The following is a 23,719-nucleotide window of genomic DNA, read 5'->3' on the forward strand; positions in this document are numbered from 1 at the left end:
TTTTTAAGGAGTTTTTTTCAATTTTTAAAAAATTTTAGATAAATACTAAAACTTACATATATAAGAAAAGAAAAAGTAATATTATAAACTTAAATATTAAGCTAAATATGAAATAAGAAAAGAAAAAATGTCATATGCACAGCAGAACATAGAAGATTCAAAATATATAGCAATAACTTATTTCAAGAAACTCTGTATATTAAATACTATGCATTATGTTGCAAACTGTCCATCTTTTCTTTGCCTCCTTGTAGATTTTCTTTTGTTCTCTGCTGAACACTTTTTACTTTGTTCTTTTTGCCCCTTTCTTCCCTGCTACCTGTCACCCAAGGCTACAAATAATCATGGAAATATTTATATAAAGGAACTGATATCTCCATACACAATATATATGCATACATACATATAGCCATCATACATATATATATGTGTGTGTATATATATATATATATATATATATAAACATATACTTTCCCTAAGAGACTCTACTCTTAATCCTATTTTTATGTTTGCACATATATCTTTTTTCCTATCTATCCTATCTCTTTTCTTTAGAATTATTTTGGTCTTTTTTAAGCTGTTGACTCTCTCTTGCATAACTCTCATTTCTTTTCCCAATTTTCCTTCTTCCTGTCATTTAATTTTTAAAATCCTTTTTGAGCTCTTCCAGGAAGACTTTAGGGGCCTGAGATCAATTCATGTTCTACTTTGAGATATAGGCATTTGGCTTTGTTGTCCTCTTCTGAGTTTGTGTTTCCACAGCAGCTTTCTGTGGTCAGTGTCCTTTCCTTTTTTTTGGGGGGGGGGTCATTTTTAGCCTCTTTTGTGACTTTTAAAGTTTAACTTTGCTCCTGTGGCACAGTCAGCATTGTCACATTCCTCTTTGGATGTGTACCAAGGTCCTGGTTACTTACTTTCTGTGCCAGTGTCTCAGGTGCTGGCAAATTGCCCACTGCACTGGGGCGCGGGGGGGATGGCAGGTCTAGTCCCATTAATTGTGCCAGTGGTTGTGGGGCTGGAAGTTTGCCTTCTATGCTGGATCTGGGGGCCTCAGACCTGGCCTTCTTGGCGCTAGTCTACTGAGAAAGGACCGAGGCACCTCAGTTGCTGATCAGTGCTATGGTTAAGAGCCTCCCACTAGCTTGCCCAGATACTATATCTGCTGGGCTATGTTCCCCTTTTACTCAAGTGAGACAGACATTTCCTGAAATCTTTCTAAATTATCTTAAGCTGGAAGATTGTTTCATTCTGTCTTTTTGTAGTTTCTGTTTCTCTACAATTGATTGAGGCTTGATTTAATATTATTTCTTTTTTTTTAATTAAATTTTATGTTTATTTTTAGTTTACACCATTAATTTCTATAAGATTTTGAATACACACATACAGGTTTATAGTTCCTTCAACTATTCTCATACTGAGAAAAGTTTCATAAGTTACAATTATTGTTTTTCCATGTAGGAATATAAATAGTTCAACTCTGATAAGTTCCTTATGATTTCTTTTCCCTGTTTACCTTCTCATGTTTCTCTTGCTTCTTGCATTTGAATGTCAAATGTTCAATTCAACTCTGATTTTTTCATCAAGAATGCTTGAAAGTCTTCTATTTCATTGAATGACCATAATTTTCTCTGAAATATTATACTCAGTTTTGCTGGGTAGGTGATTCTTGGTTTTAATCTTAGATCCTTTGATCTCCGGAATATCATATTCTGAACCCTTCCATCCCTTAATGTAGAAGGTGCTAGATCTTGTGTTATCTGATTGTGTTTCCACAATATTCAAATTGTTTCTTCTTGGGGCGGCCAGGTAGCACAGCAAGTAAGAGCACCGGTTCCAGTGTCAGGATCACCTGGAGATGGAATCCCGGGCTCAGACACTTAGCACCCACCCAGAAAGAAATGGCTGTGTAACCTTGAGCAAGTTACTTAACCCCAATTTCTTAGGGGTGGCCAGGTGGCTCAGCGAGTAAGAGCACTGGCTCCAGTGTTGGGATGACCTGAGGATCAAATCTGGGCTCAGATACTCAGTACCACACCCAGAAATAACTGGCCATGTAACACTGAGCAAATTATTTAAACCCGATTGCTTTATATGTATATATATATAATTGTTTCTTCTTGACTACTTGTGATGTTTTCTCCTTGATCTGGGAACTCCAGAACCTGGCTATAACATTCCTAGGAGTTTTCTTTTTGGGATCTTTTTCAAGAGGTGATCAGTAGATTCTTTCAACTTCTATTTTTCCCTCTGTTTCTAAAATATCAGGGCAATTGTCCTTGAGAACTTCTTGAAGGATGATTTCTAGGTTTTTTTTTTTTTGATCATGGCTTTCAGGTAGGCCAATAATTTTTAAATTTTCTCTCCTGGATCTATTTTCCAGGCTAGTGGTTTTCCCAATGAGATATTTCACATTGCCTTCTATTTTTTTCATTTGTTTGGATCTGTTTAATAGTATCTTGATTTCTTTTAAAGTCACTAGCTTCCATTTGCTCCAATCTAATTCTGAAGGAATTACTCTCTTCAGTGATCTTTTGAAATTTCTTTTCCATCTGGCAAATTTGGCTTTTTAAGGCATTCTTCTCCTCATTGCCTTTTTGAGCCTCTTTTGCCATTTGAGTTAGTCTATTTTTTAAGTTGTTATTTTCTTCAGTCAGCTTGTTGACTCACTTCTCATGATTTTCTTGCATCATTCTCATTTCTGTTCCCAATTTTTCTACCACTTTTCTTATTTGGTTTTCAAAATCTTTCTTGAGATCCTCTATGGCCTGTAACCAATTCATATTTTTCTTGGAAGTTTTTAGTGCAGTAGTTCTGACTTCATTGTCTTCCTCCTGTTCCATGCTTTGATCCTTTTTGAACCTAAAATAGGAATCTAAAGTTGGATAGCTGGGCTTGCTCTGCTTCCTTTGCTTGCTCATGCTGCCACTCAATTACTTTAATTTTGAGCTTTTTTGCCACAGTAGAGTTCTGCTTCCAGAGAGGAGAGTTTTGTCCCAAATTGCTGGGGTTTTTGCAGCTGCCAGAGCTATCAGTTGGATGCTCTCTCTGAAGCCTCCATCGATTCTGGCACCTGGTCACATACCCAAGGACCTCCACTATAGACAGCAATCCAGATCCAAGCAAGTTAAAGCAAGAGCAATTACCCCTTGGAATGGTTGCTTGGTCCCCCTACAATCTGTAGGCCAGGAGCTCTGAAGCAACCAGGTAGCAGAGGCCGCTGTGCCTCAGTCACTTCTCCCTCCAGGGGGAAGAGTCCAGACCGCACTCCTGGGCCCCCTGTTCCCAAGGTCCACACTTACCTCTCACTTTGTCTTTGGCACATATGGGTTTATAATTCTGGAAACCACCACAGCTGGTGGTGATCCACTCTCCTGAATTCACTCCATTCATGGCTTGTCAGGGACACCCTGAGGCTAAAACTGCAGGCTTATGCAGGGGTGTGTTCTGCTCTTAGCACACTGCAATTGATCCTTCCTGTCCACAGGGCTGACTTCAGTGGGAATTTTGTTTCTCTCTGTCAATTTGTGGGTTCTGTAGCCCCAAAGTTGTTTAGAGTCATTTTTTATAGGTATTTGAGGTGGTTATGGGGGGAGCACATGGAGTTTTCCTGCTTCTATGCCACCATTTTGACTCCACTACCTTTAACATTATTTCTGAGAGAAACTGTGGAGAGTTCAGGCAACTTCCTAGCTTCTCTCTGCCATCTTGCCTCTGCCCTCCTCCCCCCCCCCCCCCCAAGATACACTCTTAATGACTTCCTGTGTGCTTTCTAATAGAAACTGGTGTTCTTTTTGCAACCAATTAATTCTCTGAGATGATTTCTGTCAAGGAAAAGGCTATGCTTGAAAGAGACAACCTCGTAACCAGAGTAACTATAGGAACCACCAAGACCAATAAACAAGATATATCATATCAGAAAACTCTCCTAATCCTTTTAGTATTTTATGAAGTAGTGTGAAAATACTGTAATAAATGCTTCCCCTGTCCTTATTCCCAAACAAAACTGTTAACATTTCCCTTTTCTCTATCACAGTTGATTAAAAGATGGAATATGAAGATGGGTGAGATAGCATGCGTATGTCATCCATAGGTCCAATCATAGGCCAAACTATGAAGTAGCTGAAGTACATCTTTGGTGCTCTTCTATCCCCTTTGGAAAAGCCCCTCAACCCCATGTTCCAGTCCTGCTCCCTGGCTATCCAAAGCCTTCCACCACTTACCACTTAGGTCAGCCTCTTCAGAAACATCTAATATTCCAGCCTTAGCCTTTGTCCTTACCAAAATTAGCCTGCCCTGTTTCTCATTCTCTCAGTGACCTTGCAATCAGCTAGCTATACCTTCAAAACAATTTGATATACTAATTTGTAATGTGATATTAATTCCAACAATGAATTATTATGAGTCTTATTATAAACTGTTTTGCCCAAGGGAAGGATCATCAATTTAGGACTAAAATGGGCCCTAAATATTCTCTAGTTGAACTTCATTTATACATAAGGAAACCAAGGCACAAGGAAATCAAATAACTTAATAAGTCAGTAAATATCTGAGGCAGCATCTGAACACAGACATTTCTGAATCTAAGTCAAGGGCCCTAACTGCTATGCAATGCTACTTCTTGGGTGACTATCTCATAGTACAATATCAGACAAATGATCTGAGATATAATTTCCTAAGCTGAATATCAGCCTATTGGTAATTAGTGTAATATCAATGTCATGTCTTAGAAATTTTAAATAAACCAGAGAGATGGTATAGAGGAGATGGGCAAGAGACCTTCCTGAGTCATTCAAACCATATCATATGGGCAAGCATTCATTTTATTTACACATTAGACTAGTCTTGCCAACACATTCCCTCCTTCCTTCCTTCCTTTCTCCCTCTCTCTTTTCTCTTTCTTCCTTTCTCTCTCTCATTCTCTCTCCTTCACTCTCTCTCTCTCTCTCTCTCTCTCTCTCTCTCTCTCTCTCTCTCTCTCTTTCTCTCTCTCTCTGTCTCTCTTTCTCTTTCTATTTCTAGAACTCAATTTTGGTAATAACAGAAAAAATACCTCTTGGAAAAAATAACAGGGAAAAATAAAATTATTTAGCTAAGTACTATGCTGGTTCATCTGAGAATTTTCCAGAGTGCATGGATCCAAAGAAGGAAGATTATACATTATCAAACAATAGGCACCGGTTAGGTTAGTCATAAGTGTATCTGCAAAATAGAAAAATCTTGGTTTTCTTCTTCCCTACCTCCTCTTCTTCTACCTTATCTAGGCCTTTCCTATAAGGGAAGAAAGCAACTAATAAACTCATTCACCCTAAGAAGTTCAGGTGTCACCCCCTTTCAAGGGTGTAGGTACATCCCACTCCTAGTCATTAGCTGGTTCCTTCTAAGTGGAACTTGAGATGAAATGATTTTCTTGAACTCAACTGGTTCCACAAAAACAAAGTTAGGGATATTACCAGATGACAAGTATAAAGAATTCAGGACAACTTAGGAAGATTTATAAAATTATGGAGAATAAAATGAGCAGAACTAGATGAGCTATTTATACAATGACCACAACTGTCCTCCCTTTAATCCATCTTCTACTCACCTTCCAAAGTATTTATTCTAGTTTGTTTTTTAATTTTAGATTCGAACACTAACACTCAATTACAGAATAGAGAAAAGAAATATATCATAAACTTTAATACTGAAACTTAAACACAAGGTAAGGAAAGGGGGGGGGAGCATGTCATACACAGCAGAACATAAGAGAGGATTCAAAATACGTCAATAAATTTTCATTTCATGAAAGCCTGTATGGGGGCGGCTAGGTGGCACAGTGAGTAAAAGCGCCAGCCCCAGAGTCATGAGGACCTGAGTTTGGTTCTGGCCTCAGACAGTTAACACAAAAAAAACTAGCCGTATAACACTTAACCCCAATTGCCCTCCAAAAGGCAAAAAAAAAAAAAAGCCCGTATGACAAATACTACATGTCGTGTTAAGAGCTCCCTGTCTTTTTTTGCTTCCGTGTAAGTTTTCTTTTGTTCTCTGCTGTGCCCTTTTTACTTTTGTCTTTTTGCTCCCTTCCTTCCCCTCCCCAGAAGGCTATAATTAAGTGTGGATATATTTATGCACAGATATAAATGTATACATACATACACATACATACATACATATGTACATATATAGACATACACTTTTCCTAACAATTTCTACACCTGATCTTTGTTTTTATATTTGTGCATATCACTTATTTCCTATCCCTCCTGACTCTTCTAGTTTACTTCTGCCTCCTACCTTGCCCTCCTATTGCTTAGCCTATCCCCCCTCCAAGAATCCCTCCCATATCCTCCCATTCCCAAAATCTAAATGCCCTTCTATACCACCCTTTTAATATATTTCCTCACTCTTCTCTCTAGAGATCATTTCCCTACCCTCTCCCCCCTTTCCTATGTCAAAGTGATTACTCTAAAGCATACATATGACTATGTGCAATCCTGCCTCCCCTTCTGCTTCAATAAAATTCCATGGCTTCCTACATCCAGGAACAAATATAAAGTCCTCTGTTTGACATTAAATATCAGCACAACTTGGCCTCCCATTCCTATCTTTACATTTTCCTTACACTTTACTATCCTTCGTTCACTTGATGATTCAGGCAGACACTAGTATTGGTATTTCTAACATACAACTTCTCATCCCATGACTGGAATACTCTCCTCATCTCTGTCTCTTAGTTTCTCTTGCTTTTGCTGAGACCAAGCTCAAATCTCACCTCCTGCAAAAGGTCATTCCTGGTCCCTACCAGCTATTGGTTCCTTCTACTATATTAAATCACCTTCTAACTACTCTATGTATAAATTGTATATACCTAGTTTTTTTTCCTATTTATCTCCCCCATGAAAATATAAACTTCTTGAAAGTAGGTCCTATTTTTCAAGAAAATGACAGTGGGGAAAAAAGAAGAAGAAAAGTATCATCATTAGAACTTTTTAGGAAGGGAAGGGAAAGACAGACAGACATATACTGATTCCCATGAGGTTTTGTAATCTTATGTGGAACATGGTTATACCATATCAATGATGTTGTTTGTTTTTAAATTATGTGGATGGGAGTATCCATATGGGGGTATGCATGTGTTGGAATTTTCAAAAACGTTATATTTTTTAAAGCAAAAAGACTAGACAGTTAGGTAGTTCAATGAATAAAGTATAGACATGGAAACCAGAAGACCTAAGTTCAAATCTGGACTCATTCACTTATTAGCTTTTTGACCTTGGGTACTTAACCTCTGGCTGCCTCATTTTTTTAATCTGTAAAATGGAGGTAGTGATAGAATCTACCCTTCCAGGGTTGTTATTAGAAAAAAATGAGGTAATATTTATAAAGCATTGTACAAACCTTGAAGCGTTATATAAATACTAGCTATTAGGTACAGTTAACACAAAGGAAGTCCTTACAACTACTGCTGGAATTTCAGACATCAATCAGAGGGCAATTAAGGGTGTCTGGCTTTTAGCTACCCTTCAAAGCACTCCTGTGGATGGCCTCCTCATGCTTCTGCAAAGGCTAGAAATAATACTGGGTTTTAATCTCATTAATAGGCATGTGTCCCTTAGTAAAATGGAAAATCCCATATTAGTGGAGAGTATGGGGGGGGGGAGTCTAGGTGTGATAGTGGATATGGACTTGGAATCAAGAAGAACTCTGTTCAAATCCAGACTCAAAAGCTTCCCAATTGTGTGACACTGAGTAAGGAACAGAGTCTCTCCAGTCTCAGTTTCTTCATCTGTGAAGTGAGGTTAAAAAAAGCACCTACCTCAAAGTGTTTGAAATTGACTCAAATGAGATAACATATGTAAAACACTTTGCAAATTTTAAAGCATCATATACTTGTTAGTTGATGATGATGATGATGATGATGATGAGGTATCTTCAATACCTCAAACATTTTTAATAAAGAAAATTGTAGAAGACAAGGAGATGCTGAGTTACATTGCCTTGTCATTTCCATGGAAGTTGCAATTTAGGGGTTCAGTAAGTGGTAGTGTAAAGGAAAGCATCAATCTTCATTTCTGAAAGCCTGCATCAAAATCATACCTGAGTACACCAATGAAAATGTGCTCAGTGATCTCATCCTAAACTCCAAGGGGGTCATAATACCAGCGATTAGAACAATTTGAGAATGCAATTTTATTCCAAGCATCTGATAGAGAGCAGGCCCAAACTGTGATAGATTTATGTGTGTTGGCAGAAGTGAATAGGAAATGTGCATATCTCCTCACAGTGCATCTAACATAGACCTTTGCTATTATTTTGATGAGTAACAGACTTACATGAAGGAGACAGAAAAGGATAATAAATGAGGATGTGCTGAGGGAGTTAAGATCTTAGACTCAATTGAGTTGAACCAACATTTATTAAAGACCTCCTAGGTTCATAACACTATTCTCAGTGCTGTAGGAGGCCTGATGGTTAAATAAACAGGGTTCTTGACCTCAAGAAGTTTATAGACAAGTTCATAGGTATGACAGCCAAGATATTACTACCGTGTTTCCCCGATAATAAGCCCTCCCCCTAAAATAAGCCCTATTGAGATTGCTAGTGTAGTGAAGGTGATTCCCTGCGCTACACGCTACATTATGGTACCCTCTGTATGCACCATTCCCCCCCCCCCCCTGAAACGCACGCCACGCTCCGAGCTGCATCCAATCAGAGCTGCAGCAGTGAGCGCGTCATCCTGTTCTTCCCCAGTGATTTGCTTGCTGGCATATTTTTTTGTTCACATTTACCTGTTTATTAAAATTGCTGTCAATGTTCATTAAAATAAGCCCTCCCCTGAAAATAAGCCCTCTGGTGTTTTTCTGTCCAAAAAATTAATAAGACAGTGTCTTATTATCAGGGAAACATGGTATCAGATGTCAAATCTTGATGAACTCTATCTCTTCAGTATCTTGAATATCACCCTGACTCACATAGCACTACCTAATTCTTCCTTATCTCCCTCCTAGAATATAGCAATTAAATTCAGGATAAACTCATGAGAATACCAAATCAATGAACCCTATGAAATGTGAGAAAAGATTACCAAAAATGCAAGAACAGGAAAGGTTTCATAGAGGAAGTGGCATTTAAGGTAGATTTTAAAGTATGTATAAAAACTCAACAGGTAGAAAATGAAAAAAGAAGATATTCCAGGCACAGGAAATATTATAAGCCCAAGCAAATAAGTGGTAAAGGGAAGGCATATTCTCGGACAGGGACTAGTCTTGTTTTGTTAGAGGTTAAAGATAGGTATTATGAGTTAAGGCTAGAAAGGTAGATCTCAACTTGTTGTGGGCCTTGAATGTCAAACTAAGGAGTTTTAAATTTAAATTATTATTATTATTATTATTATTGTCTCTTTTTTTGCTTTTTGGAGGAAGGCAGGGCAATTGGGGTTAAGTGACTTGCCCAAGGTCACACTGCTAGTAACCAAGGCGGGATTTGAACTCAGGCCCTCCTGACTCCAGGACTGGTGCTCTATTCTCTGAGCCACTTAGATGCCCCATTAACTTTAAATTCTAAAGAAAACACAGAGTCTCTAAAGATTTTTTAATCAAGGAGGGGAATGTTCAAATCTGCATCAGAAAGATTAGTCTGGCAAAAGTATGAAGGATGGATTGGAATAGGAAGATTGTGGAACACACACACAAAAAAAAAATACATGGAGGTTATTGCTATAGTTCAGTTGGGTGGAAATGAGGGCCTGCACTAGGGTGTTGACAGTAGTGATAGAGAAGAGGGGTCATGTATGAAATATAATTTGAATATAGAATTACTATGACTTGGTAAATAGTTCAATATGAAAGAAGAGAGAATAGAAAGGAGATAAGAAAATTCCAGGGTTTAAACAAAGAGAGTTGAGTGAATTACAACGTCATTGAAAGAAACAGTAAATCAGAAGGAGTAGCTGGTATTTTGAAAAGTATTGTACACTAACTTGTGTACATAATGAACGAGTTGGACATTTCAGGAAGTTATGAAAATTGTGTTGAAGCTTTAAAGAGAGATTTTTCAGAAATGTTTGCACAGAGTTAATAGTTAAAACCATGAGAGTGAATAAGACTATCAAGGGAGATGCTATAGCAAAATGAGAGAAAACGAGACAAAATATTGGTGGGAAAGACCCTGAAAGATGAGAAAAAGCCAGTCAGAGTAAGAGTGGGTAGAACAGCAGGGAGAAAACAAGAAAAGCTAACCGAGATTGGAGGGGGACAGCCAAGAAAGGCAATGTTTTTAAAGTAGTCAAAGAAAATGAAACCTGAATTTTAAAAGCCAGTGGATTAAATGGCCAGGTCCTTGGTCACTCCAAATTAATAAACATTTCTAAGCAGTTTCTGAAAACAAAGTACTGTGTTATGCATTAGAGAATATACAAAGTTGAGAGAAAACAAGTTTCCGGCATTCAAGGAACCTAAAAGCTAGCAAGGATATAGTATTTCAAGAAGAAGATGCTTGAGAACAGAAAGTCGCATTATAAGTGCATCACCAAGGTAAAGACCAGAGTTCTTGGTGAAGTCTGGGTAGGGGACAATAACAGGCCAAGGTTCAAGTGACTTTTGAGTTGGACTATAAAGGATGAAGAGGAATGCAACAGGTTGAAAGGAATAGTAGATTGTATCGGGGGGAGGAAGGAAAGAGAGAGACAGAGACAGAGAGAGACAGAGAGACAGAGAGACAGAGACAGAGACAGAGAGACAGAGAGACAGAGACAGAGACAGACAGAGAGACAGAGAGAGAGACAGAGACAGAAAGACAGAGAGAGAGACACAGAGACAAACAGACAGACAGACAGAGACAGACAGACAGACACAGAGAGAAACAGACAGAGAGAGACAGAGACAGAGAGAGAGACAGACAGAGAGACAGAGACAGAGAGACAGACAGAGACAGAGAGAGACAGACAGACAGAGAGAGAAAGAGACAGAGACAGAGAGATACAGAGACAAACAGACAGAGAGACAGATAGACAGAAACAGAGAGAAACAGACAGACAGACAGAGACAGAGACATAGACAGAGAGAGAGAGACAGAGAGAGAGAGAGAGAGAGAAGCACTATCTAGTTTAACTAAAGTACAGAAGGGATTAAGAGTAGTGTGCAATAAGGCTGGTTAGGTAAGTTGAAACCAAGTTGTGAGAAACCTTGAGTGCCAGCAAGAGGAGTTTGAGCTCTACTCAGCAATACAGAGTCACTGGATATTTCTGAACACAGGGTAGTCACAGAAGGACAAATGATAGATTATTCTGGAAAGCCTATAAAGGATTAAAAGAGAAGGAGGAGATGGAAAAAATAATTAAGAGATTAGTACCATGGCTTAGGGGTTGATGGTCAAGACAATCTATATTAAGGTGGTGTCAGGAAAAATAGAGAAAAGGGATTGAAACTATTGTAGAAGTGGAATGTACTGCACCTGTGAGCCATTCCTTCTTCCCATTCCCAGAAGTCTAAGTAACTTACATCAAAGTAGGGAGATAAACTTTCTTAAACAAAATAATTTTCATTCATTATAAGGTTAGCTTACCATGACATGGTCTCTAGGGCCCCCTGAGGTCTATCATGCTCAAGAACCCTATTTGATAGACTCCTTTAATTTCCTGTCAGAATGGAGCTACCTGGAGAGAAACATAAACAAAGGCAGATGAATGTCCCCAAGCCCTCAGAGATTCCATCTGGTAAAAATCTCTGCTCTGAACACTCAGCAGAGACAAGGTCACCCAGCCCCCTATTTGTTTCCTCAGTGACTTTAACTTGCCTGTGTCCTTCTTGCTTTTACTTATGGTTCATATTCTCAACTTAGTACACAAGGGAGACCATTGACCATTTTCTGTGGGTTGAAAGCACAGCATTAAAACTCATTTGGGAGTCATTAGTGTTCTCATTTGGCAAGATGTCATCATGGCTATGAGGGAGTTCACCTCAGGGAACTCTTCTAATAACACCATTTCTGCACACCTGTCAAATCAACAAACATATCTGATATTCACAAGAGGCTAACAAGAACTGGACCTGTTTACTTGCTCAGGACTTGGTTTCCTTTGGAAGAGAACAGTGCAAGTGGGTCATTCAATCAACCTCAATCCAAGCCAACTTACAATAGGAGATAATAACAGATAGACAAAAGAGAGGGTAGTAGTAGAAGCACAGGCAGAAAAACCAAAGACTTAGAATCAATCAGTCAGTAAATCAAGCATTATTACGCACTGTGCTGAATGGGTATTACCTCACTCAAAGTGAGAGCTTGAAAAGGGCTTAGCTTAAAAGGATCAGGGTCTTCCATTGCATCCTGAGCCATCGCCAGTCATCCTGATGAATATCAGGCCACTGGACTCAGATGGTTCTGTAGGAAAAAGTGAGGCTGGTGACTTGTCAAAGCCCTCCCTCCCTCAAATCCAAGTCAACTGCAAGTTATGTCATCATTCTCTAATGTCATGGTACTCTTCAGGAACAAAGAACAAACACAACAACAATCACCTGTACAGCAATGAGGCTACAAAGACAAAAAATAGAACAGTTGCTGATCTTAAGAAGCTTACATTCTATCAAAGAAGATCATGAGCACAGGAGAGTGACATGCTCAAAATGAATTTAAACTTCTGGTAGCTAAAGGTAGCAGTAAAGACAAGAATGCCTCAACAGGACAGCTAATGCAGAGCTCCTTTTTGAATAAATGATGATGGCTAGTATTTCAATAGCATTTTAAGGTTTACATGGTACTTTACAAATCTTATCTCATTATATCCCTAAAATAACTCTGGGAGGTAACTGCTTCTATTATCCCCATTCTACCTTTGAGGAAGCTGAGGCAGAAAAAGGTTAAGTGAATTGTCCAGGGTGACACAGTAAGTAAGCATGTAAGCAACTTGAACTCTGGTTTTCTAAAATCAAGGTCTAGTGGTCTATACACTGTACCACCTACTTGCCTCTAATTTAGCAATAGTTTTCCCTATACTAATGGATTTCTACAGGAAACAGAAATTAATAGCCGGAAGTTACATAATACCTTAAGGTTTTGCAAAAATGTTTTACATGTATTATTTCATTTGATTCACACAACAATTCTGTATAGCAAGTGATATTATTATCCCTTTTTTCTGACCTAGGCTAAAAGCAGTTAAGTGACTTTGCCAGGGTCACACAGTCAATACCTGAAACTGATAGAGAAATCTTTGTCTCAAATATCCTTAATGCAAAATCAAGAAGAAAAGAAGTAAATATTTTTCTGTAAACCCCTCTTCTTCCAAGTTTCTCTATTTCTATTGATGACACTACCATACTCCCTTTTATCCAGGATCATAATCTTGGAAACACTATACTCAAACCTGCTGGATATGTCCACTTGAATGTCTGAAGAACAAATCAAACTCAACATGGCCAAAACAGAAATTATTATTCCCTCCTTCCCCGTCCAATTCCCTATTTCTATCAAAGACACCACCATTCTTCCGGTCACCTTCAACAGGTCTCTCAATACCTTCCACAAACTAACTTAAACCGATCTACTTAGGCAAGTTTCACATTGGTATCATGATCGCTACTCCAGTCAAATTGAGTTACTAGCTCTTTCCTCAACATCCCCTAGAAGGCTCTCCCTCTCATACGAAACTCTCAGTTATTCTCATCTTTCAAGGTTCGGTTCAGATGCCATGCCTCCTAGACGTTTTCCCTGAACCTCTCAGTTAGGAGTGCCTCCCTCCTGAAATCATCACTGATGTACTTTTCTGTAAGCATGTGGTATGTCCACAGGAAAACGTAACCTCCCTGGTGTCAGGAACTATTATGCTTGTGTTTTTATCACTAGCCCCTAACATGGGGTCACTTACATGGCTGGAACTTTCAATCTATTTCTTTCTAATTAAATCGAAGTTGTCAGTGAAAGTAAAGGACAGTGTCTGAGGACGAGGGTGGGCTTTCTTTCGATATCTGCCTTTAACAACACGCTGCTTAAATATATCCACCATGCTAAAGAGAGAAAAACAACAAGAGAGAGAACTGAAGATTCTGAATATTTGTTCAGTCCTTGAAGAAAATAAAATAGATTTCTCTATCAGATTAGTAGGTACAAAACAAGCTCAGAGCATAGCAAGAAGTGATAGGAATCTGTATTTTTTTAATTGTCAGAAAAATCATCACTCAATTTGATGGATGTTTATTAAACTCCTACTGTTTGTAGTACACTGTGCTAGGTGTCAAAGATACAAAAAACATGTGAGGAAAGTGGCACAGTCCTGCCATCAAGGAGCTTATGAGGAGACGGGTGTTTTTTAATAGAATGATGAAGAATATTTCATAGTTCACATCGGGAAGAAAACATCAGCAAAGAAAAAAAAAGACCCCTTGGCAGCTTCAAAATTTCAAAATGCATTGTAATATGATCTGGATGTGGGTGACACCTTGGATACATTAGTTGATAAAATCCAGGAATAAAATGATGAGCAAAGATAGTGAGGGGAGGTGTAAGGAAAGAAGGCAAAGAAATTCTCTATAATTATGTAGATAAAAATTTATACTTTTTTTGTAAGGCATCTTGAAGTAAAAGTTCTCTTTTTTTAATCATTACCTAAAATTATTAGCCTTTGTTTTAGCTTTTATCTGAATGCCTTTTTAAAAAATGACAATGGGAACTTTATTTCTCCAAGTGCAAGCATTCCCTGGGTATTGATTTCTGAGCTAGCAATGCCCACAGAAAAGAAATTGACAGCCTGATTTCTCTCTTGGGGCTTTGGGGTCATACACAGTTACTAACTTCCTATTTTTTACCAGTTGTGAACATTAATGCGAAACAAATTAATGAAACAACAGCTCACAGTTTTACATTTCATTTGGCCAGGAAGTGGATTACTTGACTAAATAAAACTTCATATGAGACTTCAGTGACTGGTTTTATTCTCTCTCATCCCCTCATCCCCCAACATTTGTTCTAAACTAATACTTCGAGGAGGAAAGTTTTCCAGGACCTTGCCATTTCACAAACTGGTGGTTTCAACTGGTGCTTTGACACTGGTTTGCACCACAAACTCTTCTAGGATAATTATTGAGTCTACTCAGCAGCCCCCTTTGACCCACCTTTCCTTCTAATACCTGAATGAGAAACCGCACTGCTACTTGCTACCGGGGTGACCTTGGGAAAGCCATTTTACTTCTCTGGGCTTCATCTATAAAATGAAGAATTTAGATTAGCTGGTTTCTAAAGTCCCTTCCAACTTTAATTCTTTAATTCAATGATCATTCACCTGACTTCTCAAGTCTACCTCCCAACGCTTTGCTTCTCCTCCTTCTTGGCTGCTATCCACATCCACAAACTTAGGAGAAAATCTCCCCACAACTCTGAGCCCCTCACAGACTGCTACTTTCTCCTATATTTCTATTCTTATACAGCTTAAATCTTAATCTTTGATCAAAATCCCAGTTTGATTTGATCCCTCTCAGATTCTCTGTTAGGGGGGCATGGTGATTTCTGTACTGGTCTTGGAATATGGAAGGCTTGGTTTGAAATCTCTATGATCCTTAACAAGCCATATAATCGTATTTAAACCTTTTAATCTCCTGAACCTCACTTTTCTCATCTGAAAAATGAGGATAATAATACCTGTGAATATCTACCTCAGAGGGTATGAGGATCAAATGAGAAAACTCATGTAAAGCATTTTGCAAACATGAAAACACTAAATACATTTCACTTTGTATTATTGGCTATTTCCATCAGAAGCCTTGTTCTATCATGAAGAAACTCCCCTACATTCTCTACCTCTTCTACCAGTACTCCTTTCATCTCTTTATATTAAAAGAAAGTTTACTTCCCTATTACCTTTCTGTCTCTCTTTCTTTGTTGCCTGTCTCTGTATGACTTTCTCTCTATCTCTCTGTATCCTTCTCTCTACCTCTTTCCTCCTCCTCTTCCCTTCTTCCTTTCATTCTCCGCCTTCTCCTTTCTCTTCTTCCTCCTCCTTTTTCTTTCTCTTGCTTCTACTATCTCTTTGCCATTTGCCATTACTCATTGCTCATTCTTAACTCCATAATATGGCTGCACTGTTCTGCCACTATCTCTCAGAACCTCTGCCTTTCAAAACACATTTATGCTATCTTCTCCCCTTTTTACTGACCTTCAGGACATTTTTTGCAGCTTCCTAAAAACTCCAACAGTGACTTACAGTCTTTAGCCCATCCCTGGACACCATTTTGTATGATTTTAACATTCATATCATCAAATAATTAGAACTGACAGGGGCCCCAATAGTCCCTTGAGTCCAGCCACATAATTTTAAAGATAAGAAAATTGAGGTCTAGGGACGTTTAGTGTCTTAGCCAAGGATGCAGAGCTAGAAAAAAACAGAACCAGGATCTAAACACATGTCACCTAACTACACATTCATCTTTTTTTCTTCCTTCTATAAACCAGATTCTTAATTAATCTTAATCTTGGCTTCATAGCTCCTTTACCTCCAAAATTCTAGTGATTTTACTCTCCATTTCCCTTCAGCCTCCCACAAGAAACCACACACTTTTGACTTTGTCATTATTCAAAACTCTTCCGCAATAAAATTCAGAAATTCCTCTTTCAGATCTCAGGGCCTGTCTTGCTGCCTTTCTCCTTTCCTACCCAATCAATAAAATATATACTTTTACTTTTTTACTTTTTACTCCTAAACGCATATACTCTTCTTTATTAATACAGTACCACCAATGCTTGCTTTTTTAATTAACTGACTCTTGCCCCATTCCATTCCTTGTATTCTAGATTCATTTAGCTGAGTATCTAGCCTGGACCCTATGATCAACCATTTCACTATTTTCACACACCACCCGAGACCCCTTCACTCTCTTAGCCTTTAGCTGTACCAGTCTTGTTATTGCATTGCCTATATCATCACTGTTTATCTGTTTACTCTGCTTTTACTCTTGGGTTGCCAAATGTTGTAGGTGAAAGACACAAAACCAGGCCAGTTGGCTTCCATTACAAATGAATATTATCTAACCTCATTTTAACAATGCTCAATGTTTATTTTATTTCTCTGTAATAGACTCTGTCCCATTGTCACAGCAATCATTTCATACCTTTTTCTATTTCCAGGTCCCTTACTCTACCTGGGCCCCCTCACTCTTTATAAATGGGTCCACCTCTGACTGCTGTTCAGTTGTTTCAGTCATGTCCTATACTTTGTGAACCCATTTGGGGTTTTCTTGGCAAAGATACTTGAGTGGTTTGCCATTTCCTTCTTCAGCTTATTTTACAGATGAAGAAACTGAGGAAAACAGGGTTAAGAGGCTTGCCCAGGGTCACACAGCTAGTAAGTATCTGAGGCCAGATTCAAGTCTTTCTGATTACAGGTCCAGTAGTTTATTCACTGCACCATCTAGCTGCCCCACAACAATTGAACTGTAGAGTCATCAAACATGAGCTCCCTTGTCTGTCATCATTTCTGGCTCAAAATTAGTCTGTTTTCAGATATCCTCAACTCTTTCTATCAGCACTGCTTTCAGAGAGATGGTTAGCACCAAGGTGACAGGGGTACTGATGAGGTAGACAGTGGATGGATAGTTTCAGCACTGAGAAGCCACAGCCAAGCCCATGCAGGCACACTATGCTACTATTGTGTCAGTGCACCAAAGATATGAACACAGATATCCACTTGAACTAAGACTTCATTTATTAACCTAAGGTGGATTTTCAGAACCCACACATAATACCCACATCACTAAAGAAGAAAGTGATCTCTTATTTCTAAAAATTACCTCTTCCCTTTGGATCTTCAGCAGCATCTCCACTTCCTCCAACATTTTTTTCTTCTTTTTGGCATCTTCTATCTCCTCCACTGGTCCATTGGAGAAGCAAATTTAAGTCTCTCATATCCTAAAACAGAATAAATCTTTTAAATTATGCTATATATTTGAGTTTACATTAAATTTTCTCTTTCTTTTTATTATTAAATATTTCAGGACAGAAATCTGTTTGTTGCCTCCACTTCATCACTCATTTACTCCTTTACTGCTTTCAATTTTGTTCTATCCTCAACACTCTACTAGAATTGTTCTCTCAGATGTCACCAATGAAATTAGGAATTTCAGACTAGATAGTGTCTTCAAGCTTGAGTCTGGATTAATCCCCTTAGTTTAGAGTTTGAAGAAAATGAATTCTACAGAAGTTAAGTGACATATCTAAAGACACACAATTTGGTTTGTAGTAGATTTAGACCGAGAATTCAGATTAATTTTTTTTCCTGAACTACTGCAATAGTCTTCTGTTGTTCTCCCTAACTTAGTTCTTTCTCTAATCAAAACTATGCTACATGGTGCTGTCAGATTTATCTTGCTATAGTATAAATCTGATCCTATCACCACCCCCATGTACACATATAGATAATCCTAAAATCTTTGACTCCCCTAGCTATAAATGAAGTCTGAATTCTTTTGTCCAATGTTCATGACTCTTCAGATTTGGCCTAAACCTGTCTTTGAAAATTTCTTCCATTATTGTCTTTCACACTCTGAAATAACATGGATTATATACCATTCTCTGAAGATGCCCAAGCATTCTCACCTCCTTTCCTTTTTTGTTCAAAATGTTCCCTCTCTATCCAAAACACCTTTCCATCCTAGCTAAGCTTGTCCAACTCCAAATCATCCTCTAAAATCCAATTCAAATGCCAAGCCTTGCATGAAACCTTCCACTTCACTTATATTTTGCATTCCATATTCTCTGTCTCTGTCTTCATCTGTTTCTCTCTTTATCTCACTGTGCATCACTATATGTGCCTGTCTCTTTCACACATATATAGACACAAAAGTGATTGTCCATGCTTTGAAATCATATTATGCTGTATCTCTGTCACTGAACTTTCACATTCTACTCTTTCTTTGAATTAGGTACATGCCTTATCTCTCCAAGTAGACTAAATTCTGCGAGGGTAGGAATCATGTTTGATTTTTCTTTGTAATTTCTATGGCACCTAGATCATAGTAAGTGCTAAATATCTGATGAATAAGTGAATGATTGGACTTAATGGATTCAATGCACAGCAATACTGGAGTAAGTCAAACACTTTCTAGCTTTCCTATACATGCAATTTCTCTGTGTCAAATCTTGAAGCATCAACTCAACTTCATTGAACATAAAGCTTACTCATCATAAACTTTCCCCCTTTCCACTATAATTTATAATATTTACTCCATTTTTTACAAAAAAGTAAGAAGTTCAAAAAGAAAAAAAAATAAAAGCAATAGAAAATAGTAAAGGCCTTTATTCCCCTATTTTATATGCATTCCTTAAGGCCAGACCAACTGAGACAACCAACCACCTCAAACAAAATACATTACAGCAAAAGAGGAGAAACACTTTTAATACTAACTTTCATAAATGCATATATAGAGAGCTCCCCAAATTGTCCTCTCCTCACCATGTAGATACTTTAAGATAAACATGTCACCGTGACGGGTCTAAGTCATTGAAAGAGTCAAATATAATTTTAAATGCAGGGAGCTCAGGTTTTAGGCTTGTCCAGTGTACACAAAATGCCTCCTCCAAATTCTGTTTTAAGATTTAGAGAAGCAATTGCTATTAAGGCAGATCCAGTGTAGAGGAAAATACAAGTATCAGAGGGTCAAAACCTTTTGGGATCGGATTTCAACACTACAAAAATGCTTTTAGGATTAAAAAGTGTACCAAGTATACACACAGGAATTAGATTATGACCTCCCAGTTCAAATTGCCTTTTCTTGAAGAGCTGCTTTGCTTGTATTTAGTCTTTTCTAAATACTTTCAATTCTAGTAACATCTTAAATGATTATCTGGGTCAGTTCAGTTGATTAGAGCCTGGTACTAATGAGGACAAGTTTGCAGATTCAACACCTGTATAGACCTTCAGGGGGTAATGAGGGCTTGAACTGGTTTTCACTGAAAGAGTTCCACAAAGTTCTGGCTCCCTGCCTTCACTCATTGTCACCATGCAGGGATTGATTATAACTATAGATAAAGTATTCCTCATTCTCCCTCTCCCCCTACACACACACACACACACACACACAAACACACACACACATATACAAAATGGCAGTCCTGAAGACAAAGAATAGGCCAGGAGCATGTCAACTGGGCAAAGCCCACACCTCACATTCAGAGGAATACAAGTTAAACTGGAAGCAGAAAGATTTTATTAGAAAGAAATTATACATTAGTGCTGGGGCAGTCAGGTAATGGAGCCCACAGCCTAGGAAAGTCAGGGGCAATTTATAACTGAAAACCACAAAAGGGAGATCTGAGGGAAGGTTAGGTAAGAGAATGGACAGCATTTCCCTGGAACAGTTGGGACACAAAAGGAGGGTGTTTTGCAGGCACAGTTTGAGAGGCACTGCCCAGCAAAATCAACCCCCAAACACCAGCAAAAGCATCTGGGAGTGAGCAAGCCTTTGATTTACTGCAGGCTCCTGACTGGCTCCTTTCAGCAATGAGGTTTGCTCTATGTCCAGTATACCTGCCTGGTGTACTGGAAAAACAGACATGTTAATCTCAGAGGTATTCTCACAAGAATCATCGTAGCCTATTTTATTAGCAGTATATTATGTGATGCATTTTATCATTAAAAATGCTAACTGAAGAGCTAAACTTACAAGTTAAACTAAATTAAATTATGTACAAAAAAAAGCACTAGTTACAATGTTTTAAGATCCCTGATTTTATTTTTTGTAAGGGTTCTGCAATTGGGGTTACATAATTTGCCCAAGGTCATGCAACTGGTAAGTGTCAGGTGTCTGAGACTGCATTTGAACTCAGGTCCTCCTGACTCCACCTCCTGATTGCATCACCTAGCTGTTCCTAAGATGCCTGATTATTTTTTGTTTGTTTGTTTGTTTGTTTTTTGGAGGGCAACTGGGGTTAAGTGACTTGCCTAAAGTCACTTGACTAGTTTTTGTGTTAAGTGTCTGAGGCCGGATTTGAACTCAGGTCCTCCTGACTCCAGGGCCAGTGCTCTATTCACTGCACCACCTACCCACCCTAAGATGCCTAATTCTTGCTAGTATTCCAGTAACAACTGTGGAAATCAGACTCCAGAAAAACTGGACATGTCTCTTTAAGAAAACTTGCTGTGTGGAATCTTCATTTATAAAACATATCAATGAAGTTGGTGATTATTCACATTCTTCTATTTACAAAAAAAAAGTCATAGCAAGATTCCTTCAAAATGTTTAAAATATTTCTTTTGTAAAAAATTGAATCAAGATACCATTTCTTGTTCAATTGTTTTCTTCAATCATGTCTTATTCTTTGTAATTACATTTGTTTTTTTTTTTAAGTTAAATGACTCACTCAGAGTCACAGTAAGTGTCTGAGGCTGGATTTGAACTCAGGTCCTCCTGACTCCAGGACTGGCACTCTATTCACTGTTTCCCCTGTTGCACTGGTATAAACGCTAGCAAACATAATAGATAACTAATTCACGTCATTAGTAATTTTGCTTCTCATTTCTATCTTGAACCAATCTGGACAACACAACAACCAGTGCAGATGCAAAAAATACACTCATGTAAAAATCCTCAATGAAACCCACAAAATCAAGACACTTAGAATATCAACTGGACCTTATGGGTTTCTTCTAAATGTCTCTTTGCCATATTTGGCTTAAGTTGTCCCATGCCCACTTCTGCGTGCTTGATGAGAACCGGAAGAATCCCCAAGGGGAATTTGTGCATGGATTGTATTATCATATACTTTGTTATCCACCCTGAGAATGAACTAGTAAAATCCATCCAGGCTTTTACCTCAAGTCACTGATCACTGAGGATCAGAAAGTCACCTCTATTTAAAAAGTTTCAAATGCTGGAAAGAAAAATGTACATATGTAGAAAGCCAATCCATTATGAGTAACTGTATTTAAATTCATGGCTATATTTTCTGTTTTCCATGTGATAGTGAGTACATATTCTTATCTTGTTAATATTACTTCTGAAATGACTTATGTTCTTGTCTAATAAGCTATTGTTCCCTTAAATCTCTGTGGCCATCATATGCACATACACAAATGAACATACTTACTATAAAACTTTAGATTCAGATCCTACCAGCAAAAAGCATTAACAGCCGTCACTATGATTATGATGATGATAACTGATACGTATTTAGTGTTTTAAATCTTGCAAAGCACTTTACATATATTATCTTCATCCCTTGTTCTCATCATGTACTTAATGTCCTTCATTCTTTGTGGGCCATATCATTTCCTGCTTGTGGAATATTTTGTTTTCCCCTACTCTTTATCTCCATGTACGGAAGATCCTCACTCTCTTCAAGGTTCAGCTCAGGTACCAACTTCTTCATATGTCAATTGTTTGGGAAACATTTACTAAGGGCTTACTGTATTCCAGGCAGGTGCAGTTAAGTGGTACAGTGAATAGAGTGCCAGACCTGGAGTCAGGAAGATTCATCTTCCTGAGTTCAAATCTGGCCTCAGACACTTGCTAGCTGGGTAATCCTGTTTGCTACAGTTCCTCATCTGTAAAATTAGCTGGAGAAGGAAATAGCAAACCATGATAGTGCCTTTACTAAGAAAATCCCTAAAGGGTCACAAATAGTTGGACTGAACTGAAACTATCCGAAGAAGAGCAAAAATATGCAGGTATTGTACATTAGCCTTTCCAGATCATTTCTTCCACTTTTCCTTCTTCAAATGACTTAAAACATTTTGCCATAATCTTTCCTTTGCACGTATTCTACAATCCAGTTTATAGTATTGTTTTGTATACACATCTTTTCCTCCCTATTAGACTGCAAATTTCATTGAGAAGTATTTTTGAGGCATATGTATCTTTGCAGCCCTGGTATCTAGAGTATAAAGAATGCAATAAACATATGTCTCTTGAACTGAATTCCTTTCTCTAGGAAGATTATCTTCTCATCAAGATGAAATGACATGAGCCATTCATCTTTCCCACTGCAGCATCCTTTCCCAGTTTTACTATTGCCCAGTCTAGGATATAGAAAGAGACCATCCAACTTCTGGGCATCATTAAGATTCCTTTATTTGCCACCATCTATTAGAAAGACCAAGATTATGGAGACCACTGTAAAGATCTGGCAGTAGGTTATGTCTAGGGGAGGCTAATTACAACTCTGTCCTGATGTGCTCTGCATTTCAATCATGTTTTATTAAATGGTTCTTGAAATTGGTTCTATCCAATCCAATCCATTTTTATTTATCAAGCACCTGTAATATTCAAGGTATTGTAGTACATGCAACAATACAAAGATTAAGGAAAAAATTCTTTCAAGGAATTTATGGTCTATTAAAGTTATGGAAAATGTAAAGTGATGAGTTTATATCCCGATTTTTTGAAGACAAAGCACAATCAACTAAATGTAACAGAAAAGGCTTCATATTGGAGAGGGAACACAAGTTGAGCCATAAAGAAGCCAATGATTTTTTTTATTCCAAATGCCTTATTAACTTCTGATTTACATCATTCATTTCCACCAGATTTTGAGTTACAAATATTCTCCCCATTTTTCCCCTACCCACCGCCCCAAAATAGCAGTCCCAAAGGTATCCCCTCTTCCAATCTGCTCTCTCCCATACCCCCTTTGACTTTTCTAGTAGGGCATGTATGGTAGATCTCTTTGCCCCAGTGCCTGTGTATCTTATTTCCCAATTACATGTAAAATAGTATATATATATATATATATATATATATATATATATATATATATATATATA

The sequence above is a fragment of the Petaurus breviceps genome, unplaced genomic scaffold (genome assembly GCF_028583685.1).
Source record: "Petaurus breviceps papuanus isolate PSGF00001 unplaced genomic scaffold, PetGlider_PUasm1.0 37, whole genome shotgun sequence".
Lineage (NCBI taxonomy): Eukaryota > Metazoa > Chordata > Mammalia > Diprotodontia > Petauridae > Petaurus > Petaurus breviceps.